General features: G+C 50.1%; 1 long non-coding RNA gene across 1 annotated transcript; it reads right to left on the minus strand.

Moving 5' to 3' along the window:
- Positions 1-23,740: 23,740 nt before the first annotated feature.
- LOC146830021 (uncharacterized) lies at positions 23,741-24,409 on the minus strand. Its single transcript, XR_014961126.1, has 4 exons — positions 24,325-24,409; positions 24,096-24,190; positions 23,937-23,989; positions 23,741-23,843 (listed from the first exon to the last, which is right to left on the minus strand). It is a non-coding gene; the product is annotated as an uncharacterized LOC146830021 (long non-coding RNA).
- Positions 24,410-24,629: the final 220 nt, after the last annotated feature.

A 24,629-nucleotide genomic window follows, 5' to 3' on the forward strand; every position in this document is an offset into this window, starting at 1 on the left:
GCGTTTCGGGCGGAACGCCCTTCTTCATGGTGAGGCTTGAGTGCAGTCTTGCGCAACTTGCATTGAATTTATTTACCCTGGATGGGTCAATCAGGTGATTCTGTCCCTGTGTATTCTGGGATTGGTAGTGCGCAAAATCTAACGGCCACAATCTTCAACTGCATTATTAAAAGGCATCTTGCCCTGGATGGGCCTTTCCTTTATGCCGCTGAAATCATCATCCCAGCGCTGTCCCATAGAGCTCGGCAGATGCCGAGTCCCGCGGCCCCCTTACAATCCTCGGGGTGGTGCAGCTCCTCACGGCTGGGCGGCCGTGTATAACATCAGAAACAATGTGCCCATGCACAGGAGCGCACTCAGGCAGCGCTTGACTGTGGCAAGTCTATTGGGGAAAGCAGCGGCAGTCGAAAGTCAATATCGCCTTGAATGCCTTGATACACCGACGCGTTTCGGGCGGAACGCCCTTCTTCATGGTGAGGCTTGAGTGCAGTCTCGCGCAACTTGCATTGAATTTATTTACCCTGGATGGGTCAATCAGGTGATTCTGTCCCTGTGTATTCTGGGATTGGTAGTGCGCAAAATCTAACGGCCACAATCTTCAACTGCATTATTAAAAGGCATCTTGCCCTGGATGGGCCTTTCCTTTATGCCGCTGAAATCATCATCCCAGCGCTGTCCCATAGAGCTCGGCAGATGCCGAGTCCCGCGGCCCCCTTACAATCCTCGGGGTGGTGCAGCTCCTCACGGCTGGGCGGCCGTGTATAACATCAGAAACAATGTGCCCATGCACAGGAGCGCACTCAGGCAGCGCTTGACTGTGGCAAGTCTATTGGGGAAAGCAGCGGCAGTCGAAAGTCAATATCGCCTTGAATGCCTTGATACACCGACGCGTTTTGGGTGGAACGCCCTTCTTCATGGTGAGGCTTGAGTGCAGTCTCGCGCAACTTGCATTGAATTTATTTACCCTGGATGGGTCAATCAGGTGATTCTGTCCCTGTGTATTGTGGGATTGGTAGTGCGCAAAATCTAACGGCCACAATCTTCAACTGCATTATTAAAAGGCATCTTGCCCTGGATGGGCCTTTCCTTTATGCCGCTGAAATCATCATCCCAGCGCTGTCCCATAGAGCTCGGCAGATGCCGAGTCCCGCGGCCCCCTTACAATCCTCGGGGTGGTGCAGCTCCTCACGGCTGGGCGGCCGTGTATAACATCAGAAACAATGTGCCCATGCACAGGAGCGCACTCAGGCAGCGCTTGACTGTGACAAGTCTATTGGGGAAAGCAGCGGCAGTCGAAAGTCAATATCGCCTTGAATGCCTTGATACACCGACGCGTTTCGGGCGGAACGCCCTTCTTCATGGTGAGGCTTGAGTGCAGTCTTGCGCAACTTGCATTGAATTTATTTACCCTGGATTGGTCAATCAGGTGATTCTGTCCCTGTGTATTCTGGGATTGGTAGTGCGCAAAATCTAACGGCCACAATCTTCAACTGCATTATTAAAAGGCATCTTGCCCTGGATGGGCCTTTCCTTTATGCCGCTGAAATCATCATCCCAGCGCTGTCCCATAGAGCTCGGCAGATGCCGAGTCCCGCGGCCCCCTTACAATCCTCGGGGTGGTGCAGCTCCTCACGGCTGGGCGGCCGTGTATAACATCAGAAACAATGTGCCCATGCACAGGAGCGCACTCAGGCAGCGCTTGACTGTGGCAAGTCTATTGGGGAAAGCAGCGGCAGTCGAAAGTCAATATCGCCTTGAATGCCTTGATACACCGACGCGTTTCGGGCGGAACGCCCTTCTTCATGGTGAGGCTTGAGTGCAGTCTCGCGCAACTTGCATTGAATTTATTTACCCTGGATGGGTCAATCAGGTGATTCTGTCCCTGTGTATTCTGGGATTGGTAGTGCGCAAAATCTAACGGCCACAATCTTCAACTGCATTATTAAAAGGCATCTTGCCCTGGATGGGCCTTTCCTTTATGCCGCTGAAATCATCATCCCAGCGCTGTCCCATAGAGCTCGGCAGATGCCGAGTCCCGCGGCCCCCTTACAATCCTCGGGGTGGTGCAGCTCCTCACGGCTGGGCGGCCGTGTATAACATCAGAAACAATGTGCCCATGCACAGGAGCGCACTCAGGCAGCGCTTGACTGTGGCAAGTCTATTGGGGAAAGCAGCGGCAGTCGAAAGTCAATATCGCCTTGAATGCCTTGATACACCGACGCGTTTTGGGTGGAACGCCCTTCTTCATGGTGAGGCTTGAGTGCAGTCTCGCGCAACTTGCATTGAATTTATTTACCCTGGATGGGTCAATCAGGTGATTCTGTCCCTGTGTATTCTGAGATTGGTAGTGCGCAAAATCTAACGGCCACAATCTTCAACTGCATTATTAAAAGGCATCTTGCCCTGGATGGGCCTTTCCTTTATGCCGCTGAAATCATCATCCCAGCGCTGTCCCATAGAGCTCGGCAGATGCCGAGTCCCGCGGCCCCCTTACAATCCTCGGGGTGGTGCAGCTCCTCACGGCTGGGCGGCCGTGTATAACATCAGAAACAATGTGCCCATGCACAGGAGCGCACTCAGGCAGCGCTTGACTGTGGCAAGTCTATTGGGGAAAGCAGCGGCAGTCGAAAGTCAATATCGCCTTGAATGCCTTGATACACCGACGCGTTTCGGGCGGAACGCCCTTCTTCATGGTGAGGCTTGAGTGCAGTCTCGCGCAACTTGCATTGAATTTATTTACCCTGGATGGGTCAATCAGGTGATTCTGTCCCTGTGTATTCTGGGATTGGTAGTGCGCAAAATCTAACGGCCACAATCTTCAACTGCATTATTAAAAGGCATCTTGCCCTGGATGGGCCTTTCCTTTATGCCGCTAAAATCATCATCCCAGCGCTGTCCCATAGAGCTCGGCAGATGCCGAGTCCCGCGGCCCCCTTACAATCCTCGGGGTGGTGCAGCTCCTCACGGCTGGGCGGCCGTGTATAACATCAGAAACAATGTGCCCATGCACAGGAGCGCACTCAGGCAGCGCTTGACTGTGGCAAGTCTATTGGGGAAAGCAGCGGCAGTCGAAAGTCAATATCGCCTTGAATGCCTTGATACACCGACGCGTTTCGGGCGGAACGCCCTTCTTCATGGTGAGGCTTGAGTGCAGTCTCGCGCAACTTGCATTGAATTTATTTACCCTAGATGGGTCAATCAGGTGATTCTGTCCCTGTGTATTCTGGGATTGGTAGTGCGCAAAATCTAACGGCCACAATCTTCAACTGCATTATTAAAAGGCATCTTGCCCTGGATGGGCCTTTCCTTTATGCCGCTGAAATCATCATCCCAGCGCTGTCCCATAGAGCTCGGCAGATGCCGAGTCCCGCGGCCCCCTTACAATCCTCGGGGTGGTGCAGCTCCTCACGGCTGGGCGGCCGTGTATAACATCAGAAACAATGTGCCCATGCACAGGAGCGCACTCAGGCAGCGCTTGACTGTGGCAAGTCTATTGGGGAAAGCAGCGGCAGTCGAAAGTCAATATCGCCTTGAATGCCTTGATACACTGACGCGTTTCGGGCGGAACGCCCTTCTTCATGGTGAGGCTTGAGTGCAGTCTCGCGCAACTTGCATTGAATTTATTTACCCTGGATGGGTCAATCAGGTGATTCTGTCCCTGTGTATTCTGGGATTGGTAGTGCGCAAAATCTAACAGCCACAATCTTCAACTGCATTATTAAAAGGCATCTTGCCCTGGATGGGCCTTTCCTTTATGCCGCTGAAATCATCATCCCAGCGCTGTCCCATAGAGCTCGGCAGATGCCGAGTCCCGCGGCCCCCTTACAATCCTCGGGGTGGTGCAGCTCCTCACGGCTGGGCGGCCGTGTATAACATCAGAAACAATGTGCCCATGCACAGGAGCGCACTCAGGCAGCGCTTGACTGTGGCAAGTCTATTGGGGAAAGCAGCGGCAGTCGAAAGTCAATATCGCCTTGAATGCCTTGATACACCGACGCGTTTCGGGCGGACCGCCCTTCTTCATGGTGAGGCTTGAGTGCAGTCTCGCGCAACTTGCATTGAATTTATTTACCCTGGATGGGTCAATCAGGTGATTCTGTCCCTGTGTATTCTGGGATTGGTAGTGCGCAAAATCTAACGGCCACAATCTTCAACTGCATTATTAAAAGGCATCTTGCCCTGGATGGGCCTTTCCTTTATGCCGCTGAAATCATCATCCCAGCGCTGTCCCATAGAGCTCGGCAGATGCCGAGTCCCGCGGCCCCCTTACAATCCTGGGGTGGTGCAGCTCCTCACGGCTGGGCGGCCGTGTATAACATCAGAAACAATGTGCCCATGCACAGGAGCGCACTCAGGCAGCGCTTGACTGTGGCAAGTCTATTGGGGAAAGCAGCGGCAGTCGAAAGTCAATATCGCCTTGAATGCCTTGATACACCGACGCGTTTCGGGTGGAACGCCCTTCTTCATGGTGAGGCTTGAGTGCAGTCTCGCGCAACTTGCATTGAATTTATTTACCCTGGATGGGTCAATCAGGTGATTCTGTCCCTGTGTATTCTGAGATTGGTAGTGCGCAAAATCTAACGGCCACAATCTTCAACTGCATTATTAAAAGGCATCTTGCCCTGGATGGGCCTTTCCTTTATGCCGCTGAAATCATCATCCCAGCGCTGTCCCATAGAGCTCGGCAGATGCCGAGTCCCGCGGCCCCCTTACAATCCTCGGGGTGGTGCAGCTCCTCACGGCTGGGCGGCCGTGTATAACATCAGAAACAATGTGCCCATGCACAGGAGCGCACTCAGGCAGCGCTTGACTGTGGCAAGTCTATTGGGGAAAGCAGCGGCAGTCGAAAGTCAATATCGCCTTGAATGCCTTGATACACCGACGCGTTTCGGGCGGAACGCCCTTCTTCATGGTGAGGCTTGAGTGCAGTCTCGCGCAACTTGCATCTGTGTCTCATTCGTTCTCCGTACTACAGCGAAGCTACCAATGATTAGACAACCCAGAACAAGCGACTTAGGGTACTCTCAGGAATGGTGGGAATCAAGAACACTCTTTCATTTTTATCCTCATAACAGTCCACAACATGAGTAATCAGAAAGATGGAAAAGTTTAAAATGTTTAGTTTTAACTACGTGCTCAAAGATGCTGTGTTTTGGCTAACACAAGCAGTAAAATTATTAGAAAGAAAACAATCAGCATTGTTACAAATCCATAAAACACAAAGGGAGAAATCAAGTTACAATGGTAGTGGAAACAGGTCGTATAGCGCCTTGTGTACCACCCTCCCCTGGCTAGGAGCTAGGTTTTATAATGATAATAGAAGGACTCTAGGTTTAAACGGGGAACCTCCAAGATCAGCAGAGGAGAGTCACATCTCAGGATCAGCAAAGCTCGCTGTCACTGGAAATGTTTTTTCTCCAAATGCCCAAATCATGCATGCAAAGTAATATTAAAGGCACTTGAGTTTCAGTTAGTAGCAGCTGTGTGCGTAGTGTGTCTCGAGCAGGGGCCAATCAACCTGAATCAAGAGCATACATTGTTATTATGACCTTGAAGACTAAGGTCGCGGTGTAAGTCTAGGGATGTGAAAAACAGACCGTTCTCATGTGAAGAACAGCAAGCAGTTTAACTTACAACAACAGTTACATGTAGTGTTGTGTGCAAGAGCGGCAAAGTGGTAAAATTGTGTTTAAGCTTCTAATACGCTTATGCTAACATAGCAATGTGTGCAAGCAGAACACTGTCTTCACTAATATATATATATATATATATTATCTACTGGCGGTCGCCAGTAGATAGTTATAGTTAGGACCGTGTTTCCATAGGAAATCTGCAACATTCTATTTGGAATAACTTTGGCGCCGGTCGACGAATCCTCGCAAAATTTTCAAAATAGGTGGGGCGCTCCGCTCCACTCCTACCCTGAAAGTCTCGGGGTGATTCGTCAAGCGGGGGCTGAGAAAAAAGGGGTGTCCCAAAACACGTTTTCCCCATGCATTTTTCCATAGCGACCTTTAGTCCAAGGTACAGCCCGAACGGCTGAACAGAATTACTTGAAATTTGGCAGAGAGGTAGTCCTCAAGTCAGGGAAGTGCCTTTTGCAGGTCTAGTGTCAATCTGTTCAGTAGTTCCTGAGAAAATCAAAAGTAAAATCATATATATATGTGGGCGGAGCATAACCACACATCTCATCCTGAGATCTGATTGGCTGTCAGCACTTCATCCAAGAAGTGTTGGCAGCCATCTTGGGACCGATATACATGATAGCACCTCATTAAAAATCATTGCAGTTAATAGAAGGTTTTAAGACTTTAGTTACATTATAAATCATTTGTTGATGGTACCATACTCATTTTAGGAATTGTGGTATGTTTTAAGGTGATTTCACCATGTGAAAAAGCCTTCTGCTGGGATATCATGATTGAGAGAAAAATATTTTCTCATGCTTTTCCCACAGAGGTTTGGAAGGTGATCTATAAGCTAAACTGAGAGCATATTTTCTGTAAATTCACATTATCTTTCTCGGTCATGTGAGAATGAAGTCTGACATTCTCAGTAAAACATGTACATCCAAAAAGGGCAGAGACTGTCAGTTGATTCCTTTGTGTTCTACTGCAGCTTCCCAGAGTGTTCCAAAGAACAACTAGAGCCCTAACAGTCCTACTTATGATAAACGTATGGCACACCTGAAGCCATCTTGCTTGGATTAAAGTGGTAACTCTTAAAACATTTAATTTAAAAAGGAACAAAATGAGGGGGTTCATTTTTCCATAAAAAGTATGATTAGTGCTGCAGAAAGAAAAATTAGGGCACATTTTGAGTGACTTCTCAAATCCTCTTCTATTTCATTAAACAATTCTGACATGCAGACTGAAACATGCACTTTCAATACCAGCAGCAGTTTTCCCTGGTGAGCAGTAGCTTTACTACAGTGATCTAATGAGCAAAAAGAGTGTTAACATTCTGAATTTATGGCAAATGTGTGACACATCTGAATGCCTCCTTGATGGAATCAAAGTAAAAAACTGAAAGTATTTCCTACTGAGGAGACTGCAGTAAATGAGGAAATTAGGAAACTTCATAACAAATAAGTCTCCCAAGATGGCCACCAGAGACAAAAGAGCCCAAATGTAGCCCAAATATCACCCAGATGTAGCCCAAGTATAGCCCAATGACAGAATGTCCCAGAGTGTTCTTAAAAACAACTAGAGCGCTTACTGTCTTCATTATGACAAAAGTATGGCACACCTGAAGCCATCTTGATTGGAATAAACTGGTAACACTTAAAACATTTAATTTAAAAAGGAACACAATGAGGGGGTTCATTTTGCCATAGAAATTATGAATAATGCTGAAGAAAGAAAATGAGGGCACATTTTGAGTGACTTCTCAAATCCTCTTCCATTTCATTAAAAAATTCTGACATGCAGACTGAAACATGCACTTTTAATACCAGGAGCAGACTTACATGGTGAACAGTAGTTTTACTACAGTGATATAATGAGCAACTAGAGTGCTAACATTCAGAATTTATGGCAAATGTGTGACATATCTGAATACCTTCATGATGGAATGAAAGTAAAAAACTGAAAGCATTTCCTACTGAGGAGACTGCAGTACATGAGGAAATTAGGAAACTTCATAACAAATAAATCTCCCAAAATGGCCACCGGAGACAAAAGAGCCCAAATGTAGCCCAAAATCACCCAGATGTAGCCCAAATATAGCAGTGTTATATAGTGCAGACTTGTCAGGTATTGGAGTGCTTTACGTGAGCATTGGTTACATCACACAAGAACAAATTCATTTTGGTTGTAGACATGGGGAGACTAAGTAATTTGACCAGAATCACAGAATGTCGAGCTGAAGCAGAAACTCCAACCTGGTCCACAGTTGCAAAGTCTGCAGTTCTGGAAGTAACACCACATCCTCTCCCCTAAGTGCAACATATAATCAAGTGGTCAACTGGATAAAAAACATAAAGATAACAAATAATTTAAAAGTGCTTTGTCGCTATTTGAAAACTCAGAAAATATGTCCTTATTTTAGTCTTTTAGAGCACTAACCATAATTTTGATGCCAATAAGACCCTCTCATATATGTAATTTCTAAAGGAAATGCTCTAGGTATTACAGTTTTGATTACATCAAGATGACGTCAGGCGTTCCACACTTTTGTAATAAATATAGAATGTTAGCAATCTAGTTGTTCATTAGGATACTGTTGAGAGGCAGAGGCCAGGGGCACGGACTCTGAAATTTGAAGGCAGGTAGGAGGGTGCAAAGGCAACAATTTAACCACACTGAGCAGGCAGGAAGGGCCGTGGCAGCACAACAGACTATGGAGGGCAGTGGAAAGGAGGGCAGGGGCAACAAACCAACAATACAGGACTTGCAAGAGAGGCTGTGGCAATGTAATAGACCATTGTGGGCAGAAGGAAGAGGCAGTGGTAGTACAACCATACATGCCAACAGACCCGATTCAGCCAGGAAACGTCCAATGTTTTTAAGCTCAAATGGGCTTTAATTGATCTGTCTCCTGTCTACAATCTCCTCTTTTTCAATGTAACTCAAAGGGGAAAATCAATACCCCAGCTTTTTTTCAAAATCTCCCTCTTACCAAGTTCAAAATGTTCACAAGTATGGTACATTGGATCATGGAAGGAAATGGGGTAGGGACATGGACTTGGATAACAGAGGACAGGAGGGACATGGAGAGGTGCACCAAACTGACCCTGCAGGGCAGGCATCAGGGTTTGCAGCAGCACAATACACCACACAGGGCATGCGGGACGGGAGTGCAGCACAACAATCCATAGAAAGCAAGAGGGAGGGGACAGGACCATGCACATGGACAACAGAGAACAGAGGGGCAAGAGGCAATGGTAGCTAGCTGACCATAATGGACAGACAGGAGAGAAAGCTTCAGCATAACAGACCATAAAGGGCAGGAGGGACGGATCAGGGGCATTACAATGGAACAGACAAGCCAGGAGGGAGGGAGTAGGGGTCTGCACATGTAAACAGAGGGCTGGGGGGAAGGGGGCAGGGCAGGAGCAGCAAGATAGCCATGGAGGTCAGGCAGGATGGGCACTAGAAGCAAGACACACCATGAAGAGCAACAGTGAGACTGTGATGGCATACACACAGACCATGGAGGGAAGGTGGGAGGGGGTCAGGGGCAGCTAACTGACCACACAGGGAAGGTGGGAGGGGTCATGGCAGCACAGAAGACCATGCATGGCAAGTGGGAGGGTTAGTGGCAGCACAATGGCTATGATGGGCAAGAAGGAGGGTGCAGGGGCATGCACAAAGGACGATGGAGGATAGAAGGGAGGGTCAGGACCTGTGCACAGACAAGAAAGTTCAGGGGAAGGGGCCTCACAACAGACCGCACGGGGCAGGCAGGAGGAGCAGTTGCAGCACAACAGACCAGGGAGGGCAGAAGGGTGTGGCAGTACAATGGACCATGTATGACAGGAGGAAGAGGATAGGGGCATGGCATGTGGACAGGCAGGGTGGAGGTGGCAGGGACAGGTTACAGTCTTTTGACAATGCTAGGCAGGTGGGATGGGAGTGGCAGCTCAACAGAACACTCAGAGTAGATAGGAGTGGCAGGTCCATCGAACATGGTGGGCAAAAAGGATGGAGCAGGGGCATGCACAAAGACATCGGAGGCCAGGGGGAAGGAGAATAGGGGCAGCAAGCTAAGCACAGAGTTTAAGCAGGAGGTCAATGATGGGACATAGAATTGGGCAATGGAGGGCAGGAGAAGTGGACTGGTACATCATACTAAATTGAGGGCAATGGCAGCACATCAGACCATGCATGGCAGGAGGGAGGAGGCTAGTCCATGGATTCACACAACAGAGGATAGGGAGGAGGGGGATGGGGCAGCAAGCTAACTGTTCAGAGAAGGCGGGTATTAGGAACTTTATTGTTTTTAAAACGTGTGTCTGTACGAACTACTTAAAATATGAACAAGTATGCAGCATAATCTCACTTTTATTCAGGAAGAAGAGGACGTTTGTGACTGTGACTCCGGGCTCACTTGGCAGAAACACTCCCTGACCCTCCACCCTCTATCGCAAAATGTAATGCCCGTGAAAAGGGTAGGTGAACACAGTGTTATATAGAACATAGTCCTGAGAGCACGATTGAAAATGAAAACTAGATATAGTGTATGGTATAAACTATGCACCAAAAAGTGTGATATAAGATGAACCGGGCGTGAAATATAATATGCAATACATTGTGCGCAATGACAGATTCATTGGAGAGTGCGAGCTAGCACAGGCACTAGCGCGTGCTATGCGATATGCGCCTTGGAGTGTAATATGCACAGGGCAGTGTTGTGTAACCTAACTAGTCTCTAAAGTTGTAATATAAAATATGTGCTGGGGAGTGTAACGTTGCATATGCACTGTGACAAAGATATGGATCCCAGATTGTAATATGTATGGCATAGCACTGTGCGTTATAACATAGGCATCGAGGAAAGCACGTTAGATGGGGCAATATAACCCGTGCGAAGACAAGTGTGGCATGACATATTCACGGGGTGGTGTTACAGTGCACATGGGCTAGAGAGTGTCATAGCATATGCACTAGCTAGTGGAATACAACACAGAGGTGTGTGGCACTCAGCAGGCAATGGTGGGTGTAACACAGCATTGGGCTCTGCCAAGAGCGAGCTGTGACTCTCAAGTGATGTTCGTCCCCTTTCCAGAGAGTAAAAAAAAAAGTATTATACATCCGGCAGTGGATGTGTGTTTTATTAATCGTGAGGGGGGTTTCTTGCATAGTTTTGGTCGAATTTTTGTCGAATCCCCTTTGAATGGCTTGGTGTGCATGTGTATTAAATGTGCCCGTCAATAGCTATCCATGTTTGTATAAATAAACGACAAGGGTGTCTACCAGGATTAGGCACGGTAGGGCATCAGACATGTCAGAGCTTCACTAGTGGTGTAAATACATTCCACGTGGATTCATTGTATGCATAGTCGCCTTTTAATGAATATCACGCAAATCGTCAGGGTGATAGGTACGTACGGTTTGTCCAGCATGTCCTAGGTGTGTCTATAAATATATATTTTTTTAAAATAATAAAAAACAGTGGCCGGCCCTGGGGATTGGGGTCAAAAAAATATAATTAGGAGACAGGCCCTGGGGGATGGGGTCATCAGGGCCAATAAATTAGAATAAGAAGGGGAACCACACAGCCCCCCTTCTTAAAAAATTAAAATAAATAAAAGACTGGCATTGTGCCGGAGGCGACGCCCCCTCCTTGCAGCACTCTGCAAACGCGCCCCCTGGCGAGTTGTAAGTTGGGGAATTAATTCCTCTTCAATACTGAGGGTCCCTGAGGGCCAACTAGCCCAACAGGCATCTCCAGTATGCGCCAGGGAGCTGCGCTGCAGACAGGTGTTCTGAGGCCAAGCCCCTTTTTACACCTCTCTGCAACGCAGCTCAATGGCGCTTACTGGAGGTACCTAGTGGTCTAGTTTGACCCTAGGGACCCTTAGGATTCAAGGGGACTTAATCTCTCAACTTAGAACAGACACAGGGCGCGTTTACACAGTGGTGAAGGGAGGGGACGGGGCCTGAGGTGACGTGTGCAAACACGCACTATGGCACGTTTTAAATTGGGGATATCATTTCCCTTCAATACTGAGGGCCCCTGGGGGCTAACTAGCCCACCAAGTGCTTCCAGTAAGCGCCACTGAGCTGCATTGCAGAGAGGTGGTCCAGGCCGTGCCACTTTTTACACCTCTCTGCAACGCAGCTCTGTGGCACTTACTGGAGGTACCTAGTGGGCTAGTTGGACCCTAGGGACCCTCAGGGATCAAATGAACTTAATCTTCAAACTAAAAACAGACACAGGGCGTGTTTACACAGTGGTGAAGGGAGGGGACGGGGCCTGAGTTAACGTGTGCAAAAACGCCCTGTGGCCTGTTTTAAGAGATAGTTTTAATCCCCCTGCCCTATTATATACTAGACTCAGTTACCACCAGTATCCGTCTGAAAAAGTTGAGGGTACAGGATCATTTTGCAACAAGGCTTCTTTCTGCTCTTCTTTTTGTTCTTTCTGCACGTTATCCTTCTTACTGCACTTTTCTTCGTCTTTGAGGACTTCTGTTGCTTCTTTCTGCACTTCTTTTTTTTTCTTTCTGTGCATTTTTTCTTCTTTCTTCAAATGTCCTATCTCTGTAGGCATAGTTAGAAATTTGCATTTAAAAAACCTTTGAAATTCACAGAAAAAAACATAGGTTTCAGGCACGTTATAGTTAGGAATTAGCATTTAAAAAACCTCAGAAATTCACTGAAAAAACCATAGGTTTCAGGGGTGTTATAGTTAGCTGGACTTTTCACTTGTACAAAACCATTGAAATTCCCCCGTTATAGTTAGTTGAGCTAACTATAACTTGCGCTCCCGCAATGCACTGCTGATGACATCACATATTACATCACTCATGACATGGTCAGTGACATCACTCATGACATCACTGATGACATCTCAAATGACATCACTGATGACGTCACTGATTACATCATCCTTGTGATAGAGTGGCAGACCTCCTCTCACCCTAATATAACCTTTGATACACACATTCAAAAATAGAGACTACAATTTTCAAAACAATGGACATACCAATACCAGTTACATCAACCTCTTCAGTAATTCTAAGATCCACATACACATCCACTCATTCACCAACAGTCCTATACAGTCACTCATACATGTACTCACTCATCATATGTACTCATACACCTATACATCCTGTTACACAATGCCACTCATCCATAGAGTTACTCACACACATAGTCACTCATGCTAATAAAGAATCAAACATACATTTACTTGCATATACAGTTATACACACACCACCACACTTACTTCTACGGAAACTTACACATACTTAGTCTTTTAAACAATCACTTATAGAAACACATACTTCTTCATACAGGAACTCTTTCAATCTCTCACTCTCACATATACTCACTTATATACACCAATAGTCACATATACTAGTTTAAAACATATGTAGTTACTCATAAAGACACTATTGAGACAGTCATTCACTCACTAACACACCCATACACACACTCATCCACCCATACAGTCCTGCACACATGCTGTCTTCAACACATACAAACAGTGAGTCACTCATTCATGCAACTATGCACTACGTAATACCCCCCACCGAACCATGCAGACACTCAGACTGATACTCAAAAAACCAACTAATAACCTATATAGACACCCATGTAGCTACTCACCAATCCATGCAGCCACTTATACACAAAGTGAGAGACTGATACAGATATTTACATATTTAAACATTGCTCACTAAGCCATGTATTCACTATGATACACTTAGTCAGTTACACAATCAATTTTTCAAAAACAAATCATCCATTTAGATACTTATATACCCATTTATTCTTCCATCGACCTTGAGATATACATATATAAAACATATTTAATTTTCAGAAAAACACATATTCACTGGATGATGTCATCAGTGATGTCATCAGTGATGTCATTTGAGATGTCATCAGTGATGTCATGAGTGATGTCACTGACCATGTCATGAGTGATGTAATATGTGACGTCATCAGCAGTGCATTGCGGGCGCGCGAGTTATAGTTAGCTGAACTAACTATAACAGGGGAATTTCAATGGTTTTGTACAAGTGAAAAGTCCAGCTAACTATAACACCCCTGAAACCTATGTTTTTTTCAGTGAATTTCTGAGGTTTTTTAAATGCTAATTCCTAACTATAACGTGCCTGAAACCTATGTTTTTTTCTGTGAATATATATATATATATATATTTTGTGCCAGTATTGAGCCTCTTGTTGTTTGCTGTGTTTATGGATGGGCTTCTCCGTGCCCATTTGTGAAGAGGCTGCCACGAAGGGTCGGGGGCTCCGGTAACTGGAGGCTTGTTTATTTTTATATATATATATATATATATATATATATATATATATATATATATCAAGAAGACTACTCCCATCAGCCTTGAAAGTCCTTCAACTGCCAAAGAAGTAAGTACACGAGCCTGGTAATGGTGCTGGTTTCATTTATTACCCAGAGCGACGGCCATAACGTTTCGGCTCCGTGGAGCCTTGATCACATGACAGCTATTAGCTCGTGAAGTTACAAATTTAAAGTGAAATTGTTGGTCACATGGGGGGAATCACCTGCGTGTGCGGTCATAGACACAGAAAAGGATACAACATTGTTGGACCCGGCCTCGTGGCGTGGTCCCTAACCCTATGGATTGTGCCCGTTCCCCGCCCCGGCCTTCACGGGCCACCCGTCTGAACTGCACCAAGGCCCTTCACCCGGAGCTGCACGCGGTCGCATCCTCCTCGTGGCTCCGCCATCTTGTTGGCATCCACGTCACACTATGCACCAGCCAGCGCGTCCCTGCTCAACCCGGCCTCGACCCCAGCGAAGCCCCGACATCCAGGCACCATAAACTGGCCAGGGGGCGCCGCAGGGACCATTCATCGCCCCCGGCGGAGGACAGTATCGATGGGACCCCCAACTGTCCTCCCATCCCTAGGTGTGATCGGCCTGCAACTCTCTCGGGCCTGGCGCCACTCCTGCTGGGCATCTGGCCACCTCCACCCGGCCTCTCCGCCCCCCTCGGGCGCCTGGGTCCGGACATCAAAGGGCTCCAGTCCTATATCTGGGGTGACCCCGCCACAGATCGGCAGTTGTATCCCGGAATCAAGAGCCCTGCTGATTGAATCGCGGCTGACCCTACGGAGAAGAACTTTTGTCGGAACCATCACGAGCCCTGCGGACTGCGTCGCGGCTCCTTCTTGTGAACATTTTGAAGCCACTCGGAACATCGGAGCCCTGCTGACGCTGTCGCGGCCCACCCTCGCTGAAACCTTCCTCGGAGCCCTGCTGACGACGTCGCGGCTCGAGCTGAGCAGAAAACACCTTGAGAGCCCTGCTGATCGAATCGCGGCTCTCCCTGAACTGTACGCCGGAGCCCTGCTGACACCGTCGCGGCTCGACCCCTCCGAGGTCGGAGGTCATCCAGCTTGAGAAGAAGAACTGGGCCCCAGGTACCCTCGTACCGCATCCCTGCCAAAGACTGTCCCGCTACCCCTACCCTTCCAAAGAGACATTGAGACTTTTGGTGGATCCCTCGATCCCTTCGTGTAAATATTGACCTTGTGTCCTTCTTATTGATGATAAAGCCTTTTCTGTGTTGAGACAACCTCCTTGAGTCCTGTGTGGTGGTGTTACTGTGCTAGTACGTGATAGGAGAAGGATCTCTCAGGAGACTTCTCGGCAGCGCTCGGCTACTTCATACAGTGGGAGGGCCCCCCTTGGTGGTCTCGCCGACTCCTCGGGGTCCGCCTTCCAACATTTGGTGGCCAGCGACGGGATCCGAGCCGAACGCAATACGTACCAGCCAGTACCCACTAGCTACCCATCCGAACGAACAGCATCATGAGCAGCCAGGAAAACAACGCGACAATGGAGTTCCAGCCCGAACGGCTGGAGGAATATACGCACAAAGAATTAAAGCAGTTCTGCAAGGACAAAGGCATTGCAACCACCGGCCTAGGTACCAAAGAGGAGATGCAGAAGGCTCTAAGGGCATGGTGGGAGGCCGGGGCAGGCCCCTCCCAGGAAGAAGGTCCCCTGCCCCTGACTGAGACCACAGCGACCACACTGACTTCGGCAACTGGAGGAAGAAAGAGCCTGGAAACCGGCCTCTCCGAAGACGAAATACGAGAGCGGGAGAAGGTCCGGAGCCACGAGCTAGAGCTCGCACGACTGCGGCTGGACGGCGAATCCAGCTGGCAGAAAAGAAACTGGCCCTAGAACAGCTAAGGCTTCAAGAGGAGATCGAGGAGAAGAGACGACACCGGGAGTTGGAGGAGAAGAAACTGACTCTTGAGCACGAGCGCAGTCTCAAGGAGCTCGAGATCAAGGCCAAGAACGGAGGGACCAACACCCCCAGTACTAGAGACACTCTACCGCCTTCCGAGACCAAGGTACATATCCCGAAAGAGGTCGTCAAGGAGTATTACAAGAATGACGACATCCAGCAATGGTTCAAGGCCTACGAAGTGGCCATGACCTCTCATCGGGTGCCCCGAAAAGACTGGGGCGCGGGCCTGTGGGGGCGGTTCCTGAGTGAGGGTCGAGACACGCTGCTCCAGCTGCCGGAGGAGGTGATGACCTCCTACGATCACATGAAGGAGGCCCTGCTCACCCGCTACGGGCTCACCGCGGAAATGTACCGCCAGCGGTTCAGAGACTGCAAGAAAATCCCGGGCACCACCTGGGTGGAATATGTGGACTTTTTTAGTCGGGCCCTAGAAGGGTGGATCAAAGGGAGCAAAGTCACGACCTACGGGCAGTTGGTCGACCTCATCGTGTGGGAGCACCTCTCCAACAATTGCTTTGTGGAACTGAGACAGCACCTCCTCGACAGCAAAATGACCGACCCCCGAAAACTCGCCGTCGAGGCCGATCGATGGGTCAATTCTCGGGTCCCCCGGAACTTAATGGGGGAGTACCAGAGGAACCCCACCGGACCCCCCCGCCAGCGCGGTGGAGGGGGAGGGCTGAACAGGAACCGAGACCCTCCCGCCGGGGCCCCCAGGAGCCCCCCTCGAGGGCCACCGCAGCAACAACTCTCCCCGAGCCTAGCCCGAAGGGGGGCGCCCCCGGCCAGACCCGGACCACGGCCACCAGTGACCTGCTACGGCTGCCAACAGACCGGACACTATGCCAGCGATCCGGTCTGCCCCCTGAACCGAAGAAACGGGGCCGGCGGGCCCCCGCCCCGACAGCTGGCGGCCGCCGCCCTGGGAGAAGGAGAAGAGGAAGAGGAGGCCCTCGACCGAGGAAACACTGAGTGGGAACCTGCAGCCATGTCCCTGGTCTGCCTGGGTAGCCGAGAAATGGTACCCTGTACCCCCATCCCAAGCAAAACCCAGAAGTACCGGCAGCAGGTCACGGTCAATGGACAACGGGCCGAAGCCCTTCGTGACACAGGCGCCAGTATCACCGCTGTCCGCTGCCACCTGGTGACCCCTGAACAGATTCTACCGAATGTCCTGTGCCCCGTACGGGCGGCCGACAACAGTGAAAGCCTGTGCCAGATGGCCCTGGTCCCCTTCGAGTGGGGAGGGGTGACGGGCCTGCTGAAAGTGACGGTGCGCGACGACGCCCCTGTCGACTGTCTCCTGGGGAACGACTTGGAAAGTTCCCCCTGGGCTCAAGTGGAGCGACGGGAGCACCTCCGGATGTTGGGACAGGCTGACTGGGCCTGCGCCATCACCCGGTCCATGACCGCCCGGGCCTCCAGCTCATCCTCGACCTCCGGGGCCGCCCCAGCCGAGGGGCTCACACCCCCTACCACCAGCAGCGAGGAGGAGGCGGACACCGACCCTGGGACCAGCGAATCCTCCCCCGAAGAGATGGCGTCCCCGAGCGCCCTACCAGAACTGACACAATGGCGACATGAAGGGGGCCCCACCCGAGAGCAGTTCCAGCAAGAACAGCAGTCCTGTCCCTCTCTCGAAGGGATCCGACAACAGGCGACCGCGCAAGCCAACGGCGACCGGACCGGCACCCACTGGGTCTACTGGGCCGAGGGCCTGTTGTACAGCGAACAGAAAGTGGCAGAACTCGGGGCCGGCCGCGTGTTGGTGGTCCCCCTCCGCTTCCGGGAGTTCCTTCTCAACCTGGCACATGATGTGCCCCTCGCCGGACACTTGGGGCAAGACAAAACGTACAGCCGTCTGGTGACCCACTTCTACTGGCCCCGGATGGGGAAAGACGTGGACAACCACTGCCGGTCCTGCCAGACCTGCCAAGCCAGCGGGAAGACGGGGGGTCGGGTCAAGGCCCCCCTCCAGCCCTTTCCAGCCATCAGCACCCCGTTCGAACGGGTCGGAATCGATATTGTGGGGCCCCTGGATCCTCAAACCGCCCTGGGCCACCGCTTCATCCTGGTCCTCGTGGACCACGCCACCAGGTACCCGGAGGCGGTCCCGCTCAGAACTATAACGGCCCCTGTGGTAGGCCGGGCCTTGATGGGGACCTTCTCCCGAGTGGGATTTCCCCGCGAAGTGGTGAGCGACCGCGGCACGAACTTTATCTCCAGGTACATGCGGTCCCTGTGGCAGCAGTGCGGGGTCACATACAAGTTCACGACCCCCTATCACCCTCAGGGGAACGGACTGGTTGAGCGGTTCAACCGAACATTAAAAGGGATGATCCAGGGCCTGGAAGAGCCCCTCAGGCGGAGATGGGATGTTCTGCTGCCGTGCCTCCTGTTTGCCTATCGGGAGGTCCCGCAGAAATCCCTGGGGTTCAGCCCGTTCGAGCTATTGTACGGACACCCGGTCCGCGGACCGCTCAGCCTGGGCAAGGAGGGTTGGGAAATGAAGCCCCAAGGCGCCCCTCCTGACGTCTACCGATACCTCCTGACTCTCCGGAACCAGACCCGCAAGTTCCGAGCCATGGCCGAAGCCAACCTCGAGGCCAGCCAGGAGGACATGAAGCGGTGGTACGATCGGAACTCCTCTACCGTAGAATTCGAGCCCGGACAGAAAGTATGGGTCATGGCCCCGGTCGAACCCGGCGCCCTCCAGGACAAGTGGACCGGGCCCTTCAAGGTAGTGGAGAAGAAAAGTCCCGTCACCTACCTGGTCGACCTAGAGTCCCCCCGGAACCCCCTCCGGGTCTTACATGCGAACCGGCTAAAACCCCACTTTGCCCGGACCGAACTGAGCCTGCTGCTGGCAACCGACGAGGGGGGCGAGGACGACTCCGAACCCCTGCCCGACCTCTTGCAGTCCAACATTCAGGACGGATCGATCGAAGGGGTCCAACTCACCTCTTCCCTGACTCCAGAACAGCGCCATGACTGCCAGCGACTGCTGCGGGACTACGCAGCCCTCTTCTCCCTCACCCCGGGGGTGACCCACTGGTGCGTCCACGACGTCGACACCGGGGAGAGCCACCCCGTGCGACACAGAGCCTACCGGGTGCCTGACCGAGTGCGGGCCTGCATCCAGGCCGAAGTAACGAAGATGCTGACCCTGGGGGTCATCGAACCCTCCGACAGCCCGTGGGCCAGCCCTGTCGTCCTGGTGCCCAAGGCCGCAGCTCCCGGCCACCCCCCAGAGTTGCGATTCTGCGTGGACTACCGAGCCCTGAATGCTGTAACCAAGACCGACGCCCACCCGATACCCCGGGCCGATGAACTCATCGACCGCCTGGGGGCCGCTCGCTACTTGAGCACGCTGGACCTCACCGCCTGGTACTGGCAAATCCAGCTCACCCCCGGCGCCCAAGAAAGATCCGCCTTTTCGACCCCGGATGGCCATTACCACTTTCGGGTAATGCCCTTCGGAATGAAGAACGCCACGGCCACCTTCCAGAGACTGGTGAACAAGGTTTTGGCCGGGCTTGAGGCCTTCAGCGCGGCCTACCTAGATGATATTGCCATATACAGCAACCACTGGGCAGAGCACCTCCTTCACCTGAAAGCCGTCCTGGCCGCCCTCCAGCGGGCCGGGCTCACAATCAAGGCCAGCAAATGCCAAGTCGGCCACGGATCCGTGACCTACCTGGGCCATCAAGTGGGGAGCGGGCAGGTGGCCCCCCTCCAAGCAAAGATAGATGCCATCCAGTCCTGGGAACCCCCCACTACCCAGACCGCTGTCCGGGCGTTCCTGGGCCTCACCGGATACTACCGGCGGTTTATCCGGGACTATGGGAGCATTGTTGGCCCCCTCACAGAGTTAACGTCCAGAAAGCAGCCCAAGAAGGTGCACTGGACACCCCGCTGCCAAACAGCCTTTGACACCTTAAAGTCAGCCATGTGCACTGCTCCGGTGCTGCAAGCCCCGGACTACCAGAAAGAGTTTGTGGTACAGACGGACGCCTCCGAGTATGGGATCGGGGCTGTCCTATCCCAAGCCGATGAAAAGGGGCTCGACCGACCAGTGGCCTTCATCAGCCGACGACTACTGCCCCGAGAGCAACGCTGGAGCACTATTGAGCGTGAGGCCTTCGCTGTGGTGTGGGCCCTCAAGAAGCTCCGGCCCTACCTCTTTGGCACCCACTTCCGGGTCCAGACTGACCACCGGCCCTTGCGGTGGTTAATGCAAATGCGGGGCGAGAACCCCAAGCTACTGCGGTGGTCCATCTCGCTACAAGGGATGGACTTTGACGTCGAACACCGGCCCGGCAATGACCACGCCAACGCCGACGGCCTGTCCCGCTTCTTCCACCTTGACGAGGAGAATCCCCAAGGAGATAGGTGACTCTCCATGCCTTCGGCTGGGGGGGACGCCTGTTGGACCCGGCCTCGTGGCGTGGTCCCTAACCCTATGGATTGTGCCCGTTCCCCGCCCCGGCCTTCACGTGCCACCCGTCTGAACTGCACCAAGGCCCTTCACCCGGAGCTGCACGCGGTCGCATCCTCCTCGTGGCTCCGCCATCTTGTTGGCATCCACGTCACACTATGCACCAGCCAGCGCGTCCCTGCTCAACCCGGCCTCGACCCCAGCGAAGCCCCGACATCCAGGCACCACGAACTGGCCAGGGGGCGCCGCAGGGACCATTCATCGCCCCCGGCGGAGGACAGTATCGATGGGACCCCCAACTGTCCTCCCATCCCTAGGTGTGATCGGCCTGCAACTCTCTCGGGCCTGGCGCCACTCCTGCTGGGCGTCTGGCCACCTCCACCCGGCCTCTCTGCCCCCTCGGGCGCCTGGGTCCGGACATCAAAGGGCTCCAGTCCTATATCTGGGGTGACCCCGCCACAGATCGGCAGTTGTATCCCGGAATCCAGAGCCCTGCTGATTGAATCGCGGCTGACCCTACGGAGAAGAACTTTTGTCGGAACCATCACGAGCCCTGCGGACTGCGTCGCGGCTCCTTCTTGTGAACATTTTGAAGCCACTCGGAACATCGGAGCCCTGCTGACGCTGTCGCGGCCCACCCTCGCTGAAACCTTCCTCGGAGCCCTGCTGACGACGTCGCGGCTCGAGCTGAGCAGAAAACACCTTGAGAGCCCTGCTGATCGAATCGCGGCTCTCCCTGAACTGTACGCCGGAGCCCTGCTGACACCGTCGCGGCTCGACCCCTCCGAGGTCGGAGGTCATCCAGCTTGAGAAGAAGAACTGGGCCCCAGGTACCCTCGTACCGCATCCCTGCCAAAGACTGTCCCACTACCCCTACCCTTCCAAAGAGACATTGAGACTTTTGGTGGATCCCTCGATCCCTTCGTCTAAATATTGACCTCGTAACCTTCTTATTGATGATAAAGCCTTTTCTGTCTTGAGACAACCTCCTTGAGTCCTGTGTGGTGGTGTTACTGTGCTAGTACGTGATAGGAGAAGGATCTCTCAGGAGACTTCTCGGCAGCGCTCGGCTACTTCATACAGTGGGAGGGCCCCCCTTGGTGGTCTCGCCGACTCCTCGGGGTCCGCCTTCCAACAAACATCATTGGTAAAAAGAGAAGAAATATCCAATCACAGATTTACAAGTGATCCTAAATCGACATGTAAATAAATAAATAAATAATCAAGCAAGTAATGAGTTACAATGTCGGCATAAATGCTCTGAAAGTCTGGAAAGGATGGGAGCAACTGTCAACTGTGAGGCATGGAAATGTGGATTAACCAGTTGCTCAGGATTACCATGATACCAATAAGCGGATTCACAGAATATTCGTCAGACCGTAATGACATAATACTGCATATCTCATACATACAAATATATAAATATATAAATATATAGTAAAAAAAATTTGAGATAACATTTTTTTTATGTGATTAATCCAGGTTGCCCCATAGACCAATCTAAATAGTAAAGTGAATAGTGCAAGAAAAATATACTGATAAAAATGTAAACATACAATTAAACATACAATTAGAGTGCCTGAGCTCAAATGCTTAGAAATACTGCATGTCCTAAGTAATATGGGCATGAAAAAATGCAGTTCTCATCCAGATGTAGCACAGGGATATGGTAAGCAATTGAGGGAACACATAATAGGTAGGTGGGCAGCATAAAAGGCAATATCACGGATAAAATAGACTCCGTGTGGAGAGAATTAGCTAATTCACAGAGGGATCATTCACAGCAAAAGGACAGCGGTGGGACCCTGTTGCTATGCCAGAATGATCCAGCTACCTTAGTCAAATAGACAGCTTATGGGTGGTAATGAGTGCGGGGTTGAGTCATAGGCAAGGGAACACAAGAATCCATAATGGGATCGGGATGTGCAAATCACGCAAATTTTACATAAGAAAAGTACACTTTGTCAATAATAAATAGTAAAATACTAAATAAATAACCTAAAAATTACATATTTCATAGGGTTAAGACAAATGACTAAAATTAGTAAAAAATGGCTAAGAACACATCAGATAAAAGGTTTCCCATTAAAAAGCGGTATAAAAATGTAAAATCAACCCAAGCATGTATGCAAGTCCTCTGTCATGTTTAAGCCTGCGGGGACCTTAGTGTTAAGTTGCAGGATGTACCGTGTTTCCAATTTGCGGAGATTGGACTCGCGATCCCCACCCCTTCTACTGGGTTCAATGCAGTCTATTACATAGTAGCTTAAACCCTTGTTATCACTACTGTGAACTTCTCTAAAATGACGAGCCACGGGGTAGGTGTTGTCTTGGTTGGTGATCGCACGCAAGTGTTGTAAAATGCGTTTTCGTACCGCTAGTTTCGTGCTGCCTATGTACTTCAGGTTGCATGGACAAGTGAGGACATATATAGCAAATTCAGTCTTACATGTCAACAATTATATATATATATATATATATAATTTTAAATTATACCTCTGGCAATATGTAAAGGTCAAATATGTATGAAGAATACATTTGGCAGATGTACATCTATGTATGCATTAATTCTTTTCAAAAAGTAAATGTCATTTTTAATTTTTTTTTCAACATTTGGAGATAGAGGATGAGCCTCATTTGCAAGGCTCTCACGATGCTGGCACAGTGTGGTGGCCTATATTACTTTGCCAAGCAAATTCACGATGCATGGCTTTTCCTTACCTTGTAAATATGTTCTTCTTTCACGCATAACTCTGCGCGATGAGCCGTACCAGGTTTGTTGCAGTGGAGTTTCCCATGTTATATTCATGAATTCTAATGCATTTCCAGATTTACAAGGTTTCATAAACCTCGGAATGTGTCGGTTTTTATATGCCGCTCCACAGGAGGAAAAAATACAACTACCACGAGTGCCAATGCTGACAAATCATTGAGCTATTTGACCGTAGAAGAAAAGAAAAACAACTACGGGCGTACTAATTAATAGTATTTAATCGCAAAAGATCTATTTTTTACACAGTGAATTAATTATCACGAGAATATAATCTGGACACACAAACATAATGACAACTGATGTACACATAAGAAAAAGAATTAAGGACACAAATAAGTACATTCAAAACAAAACTGGAACTCTACTGACTTAATGGCAAAGGTACAATTCTGACAAACAATCGTACACCACTCCTCATTCACACACACCACTAATACACACAGTTAAATTAAAAAAACCTTTGGTTCTAATAGAAAACACCAAAGGTGTCTCCGTCCGTAACAACTTGAAGTAAGTCCCGCCTGTTAAGGTGTCCACAAAAGTATATTCAATTTGTTAAGTTTAACATCATTTTGAAACTACCGAGAATCAGAACAACAGAGGCGGACTTGAAATACATATGACAGGAGAACACAAGAAGGAAGGCCTACGCGTTTCGAACCCCGTTAGTTTAAAGATGGGGTTCTCATCAGGGCCATAACACTGAAAGAAGAAGAGAAAGGCATAGGTAAGTGGATTACTCTAGAAAGTGAGTGCAAATACCCCCAACCGCCTGATCTCTGCGCCTGGACTTACCCGGCAAAAGGTGAAAGGCAAGTGTCCTAACAGGATGTCAAGAGGAGGGCACACTGGAAGGAAAGAAACAACAAGAACAGGCTAGTCTTGATCGGTACTGCTAGCTCCGAAAATTAATACGTTGAAAGTTAATTAAAAGTGCCAGATGGCGGAAAATACCTCGTTATTAGATGAGGCCCAGGGGAAGAAATAGATGGAAAACAGGAGGAATAAATCCTTTACGATGGAAATCTCACAATGTGGTCCAACTCGTGCTGGAACAAAGGAGAATTAAGTAAAAATTGGTGTGTAGATCCAAAATAGCAAGGACGATTATGTCCCAGGGAGCGCATGGTGTTATTAATACCGAAAAAGCAGTTTGTGTATATGGACTCGAAAAGAAGCATACCTTGGTTGGAAGCGGGGAGATTCCTCATAAACAGTGTGCCAGATGGGCGTGCAGCGTCTTCTGTCGCAAGCGGCGAAACTGTAATAAGATGGAAGTACGCTTTAGTCCAAATAGTAAAATAATTGGCTTGATGTGCTTTAGACAGGGGAACAGTCCACGCAACGGTAAAGGAAAACAATTACCTAATTCGTAGCTAGGAACCGGCGTCTTAGAAGTCCGTCGGGAACAGGAAGCTTCAGAAAGCGCCCTTCCTGTTTGGCATTGTAGGAGAGTAGGGTCTGCTATCCTATGGTCACCCCAAATGT

This window comes from Triturus cristatus, chromosome 5_1, assembly GCF_964204655.1.
Source record: "Triturus cristatus chromosome 5_1, aTriCri1.1, whole genome shotgun sequence".
Classification (NCBI taxonomy): domain Eukaryota; kingdom Metazoa; phylum Chordata; class Amphibia; order Caudata; family Salamandridae; genus Triturus; species Triturus cristatus.